Source organism: Alligator sinensis, unplaced genomic scaffold (assembly GCF_000455745.1).
Source record: "Alligator sinensis unplaced genomic scaffold, ASM45574v1 scaffold1505_1, whole genome shotgun sequence".
Classification (NCBI taxonomy): Eukaryota; Metazoa; Chordata; order Crocodylia; family Alligatoridae; genus Alligator; species Alligator sinensis.
This window is the reverse complement of record NW_005843211.1, coordinates 243028-247483: the sequence shown is the minus strand read 5'-3', so window position 1 is coordinate 247483 and position 4456 is coordinate 243028.

Sequence of the window (4456 nt, the reverse complement as noted above, 5' to 3'; positions counted from 1 at the left end):
CGGGGCTGGGGGGCAGAGCGGGCTGCCCGCGCGCGCACGCGGGGGGCGAGGAGCCGGCCCGGCCCCAGGGCGCGGGGGCTGCGCGAGGCGGGGGAGGCTTAAGAGCGTGTGTGCGCGCGTGTATGGAAAGACCGGAGTGTGCGTGTGCGTGCAGGCATGTGTGGAGGGGTGTGTGGAGGCGTGTGTGTGGAGATGTGTGCACATGTATGTGTGTGGAGGTGTGTGTGTGTGCAGGCGTGTGTGGAGGGGGGGGTGTGCATGCAGGCATGTGTGGAGGTGTGCACATGCGTGTGCGTGGAGGTGCGCGTATGTACAGGCATGTGTGCATATGTGCAGAGATGTGCGTGCATGTGTGTGTGGAGGGGTGTGTGTGTGTGCAGGGGCACCTTTGCCGCGAGGCCAACCGAGGCTGGCATGTGAGCGCAAGCCAAACCCTGCCCTGGGTCGTGCCGCACTGTGTGAGCCACTGGGGTGAGGGCATCAGCCACGCTGCAGCTGGTGCCTGCCTTGATGTGGCTGGATGGCACTCCATCCTCCCATAAAAAAACAGCATCAGGAAACCAGGCTCCCCACCGAGGAGCTGTCCTTCGCAAGCCCTTGCACAAGTCCCAGAAGGGTCTTTTTCGGCGCATATCTGCCACCTAGCCAGCACCGCTTCCCATCCATCCCACTCGGTCTCGGACTAGTCAAAAGAAAAAGGCTGCTAAACAGACACCGCTTCTGTCCTGGGCATGTCCCCTGCGGCTCTGCCACTTGCCACTCTGGGCTACAAAAGCATGCATGGTACACACGAGTCTGTCGCTGGCTTCTCTCTTCCGTATCTCCGAGGATGAAGGATTCCATGAATATTTCTCCCACCGACTGAATGCCAGCCATCAAATGCTCGGTGGTGGAGAAATGTTTGAGAGAGCGCATGAGGAGATTTCCCCTCCCTTTCCCGCCTGGGTGTTCTCCACCTCCACTTCTGAGACCATGTCTCCGAGAGACTGCTTGCCTACTGGCTCCCATTTGTCAAACCTTCAACCTCTACCTCTTTTCCCAGGGTACTAAAAGGAGAAAGATTGAATAAGAAAGTCTGGTGTGAGTCTGACCTTTGTTTAACCTCCAGTTTAGAAAATGACACATGGTCAGCTAGAAATCCAATTCTCCTCTCAGAATGTGTTTGAATTTACACACATTTGATTAAGTGTCTGACACAATGTCTTCCTCTCCTTTTTCTTCCCCCTTCACAATGGGGTTATCACATGTTTTGCCTTTTATTCCCCCAAATGGTAGTTTTGCCAAGACAAGAAACAGACAGTTGTTATTTTTTTTTACTTGTATTTCCAGACCAAAAATGATTTATGACTTCATTCTACTAAGATTTTTTTTCTTTTAAAATATTAGGGTTTTTTTCCCCTCTTATTCCGTCATCTTTTCTATTCCTCAGGGGGGTTAGGCCTGGTCCAAATCATTCTTAGCATCATGCAAATTTAGGAATCGGAAAAGGTCACTGAGTATTTTTCCCCGGTCTCTTGTCACATTCATCCATACCCTCCCTCAGCAAAATATCAAGGCATCTTCAACCCATTTATATTTACCCCCCGGTCCCCAGTTATTTATTGCACAAGACTATTTTTTATGCAAACTTTTTTGCTCAAGTTCCTTTTTTCTTGCTTCTATTTTTCTAACTAGTACAATATGCGGTCTAGAATATTTCTAGATGGCTAGTTCATAAACAGCAAAAGTCAGAGGGACCTAATATCACATGGTGGCTGTGAAATAACCTTGGTTCTCTCACTCACAGTTGCCAGGCATCATGAAACTACTAAAGCCAATAGCACCCAACTGGAAATCTCAGAAATGAGGTTTTTTTAAGCATAGCAACTAAAGTATTCAGAGTAGGTCAGGGGCAAGAGGCACATTGGCTGGGCTATATGGGGAAGCATATCCTGCCAGTATTACTCTTGCTGCTTCACAAAGTGTTGAGAAGAAATAACGTTTCCAAGGGTTGTCAAACCCGGCATCTTTCACAAAGATTAAATCTACACAGAGTCGTCTTTGGCAAAAAAACCTATTCCTTTTCCAGAATTTTCTATGAATTCTGGGCATTTAAGAATATTATGAACTCTTCTGTTTCTAGGAATAAGTACAGGGCCTTCCTCCATAAATCAGATTCTTGAGATCTCGTAAGAGCGCTCTAAAGCAAGTAAATCCTAGCTCTTTACTCCAAAATTTAGACCCTGCTCAGCTGCTGCCTAACCTTGGATGCATCTAGGCAACAAAACCCTGGAGGCACACAGGGCAGACTGAGAAACACCTAGATCTTGACAATACCGTGCAGCTCAGTACCTGTCAGGGTTTACAATCTAGGCATTTCTCTGCTTGTTTTACTCATAGTGCCCAATCCAGGAGACCTTCTCAGATAGGACTGCCAAAAACACAGCTGGGGAGAGCAGTATTCTTTTACTCAAAAGCCCAGTGATTAGCGCACTCATCCAGACAGGCTCAATGCCCTCATCTACCACAAGGGATTTGAGCCCACCTCTACCACCACCTGGGTAAATGCAGACTGAGATATTCTCAGATGGGGGTCCTCTCACTGCTGAAACTGTTCTGCTTTTCATGGCATCATTAATACTAATTTGATCAGAGACTGGAGGAGTGTGTATAAGGATGGTTCTCTGATCTAATCATTAAGACACTCATTTGAAGGTGGGTGAAACCTGAGTTTCAGTCTCTACTCTGACTAGGGGTGAGAAGGCAGCTGGTAACAAACTGGCATAAGGCACCTAACTCCAAAAAACAGCTCAGGTAGAAGTAGAAAAAAAGATCAGAACCAGGAAAGGAAAGATTTGGACCAGGTCCTTAGAAGTCTGAGAACAGCAGTTAAGACTAGAAGACTATCACAACCTGACACTCTTCTTGAGGTCAGGTTGGTGGCCTAGGAAGAGAGGCAAGTCTTGGCCTCCCAGCTGCCCATGATGGTTTCCCATCACTCTGTGGCTTTGATCTGGTGCTTACATTCCACAGTGAGTTATGGCTCCTCTTTCCCAGCATTTCCTATCAGCTATCTTATGGATCTCCTCACTTTAGCTTGCTTGCTTTTGTAGATACCCTTCTTAGCTGCTTAAGGCCATGTCTACACAGTAAAACTTACTGTGCCCAGAAGTGCCACCCTCAAGCATGCCATGCTTCTCTAAACAGGTTGCCTTCTATACCAGCACTGGTATAACTGTGTCCACACAGTGCCATGGTTGGACCTGAGCTAACTGCCCCATTTACTCAGCAACATTAGTTAGTTACGTTTCTCAAAGCACTTTACTCACATTTTAAGGAAGAGCCTGAAATGAACAGTGCTGCATGCTCAATGGTACTGCTGCTGAGCTCCATAATTTAACCTAGCTCCATAAACTAAGTGAATAGCCCAGGCTTTCTATGTCTGTATCAAAGTCCACCAAAATCTTGCCTGAACCTGACAACCAGTTCCACACACACACCATGCAGTGGGGATGAACTAAATGAAGGGAACTGTACTATAATTATCTGACTCAGAGCTTTTTGATTTTTCTGTGGGAAAGGATGAGCTGGATAGGCCATAGAGACCCATAGCTAAATTCACATGCAAGTTTAAGCAGATATGACTTACACCTTCCTTTACCCATCTTGGTGAATAAGGTACCATATTTACTTGTATACATGTGCACCTTTTCCTTGAAAATTGACAGCTTACCAGAGGAGCCAGAGGAGAAGAGGTATAGTAAAATAAGCAATTAAACAGAGGATGGGAGATGCTAAATGATACTTTCTGGCACTATTTTAAAAGTCCTTTGACTCCTTTACACCCACTTGCACCCATGTAACTTCTATCTTTCATGTAATATATGAATCTGACTCTGAGTGAATTCCTGACTCCACTGAAGTCAACACAAAACTCCCACTGACTTCAGTTGGGATAGGATTTCATCTCTTGCCTTTTAATATATTCATCATACAGCAGAAACTAATATTGCTAATATTGATTACCTTGGAGAGAATTAGGAGTAAAATAGTTCCTAACAACGTAATGTATTGTAGAATTGAAGTAAATATTTAATTAAGACTATTATTTAATTTGGGCCTGTATTTTTAAAAGATGGTATTAATTGGGGATACAGCCTCTAGGTAGTTTAGTATTACCTTTGGTTTCTAAACACTACTAAATTTGTATTGATATGAAGTTCAGCTTCTAAAAAACGTATGCAGACAAACTTCTATTCACTAAAATGTTTATACATCTAAGGAGTTAAGTGCATAAGAAGGTTTCATACTGATCACTGATCAGTTTTTGAACGTGTCCTGCTCCAGAGGAGAAGTTAGTAGATTACAAATTGTATTTTAAAGACCTACGCCAGAAACAAAGTACATTAAAAAAAAGCACCAAGTCATTTGACTGAAGTTCAAAGTATTAATCAAAATAGTTTTGTGCATCTGGGAA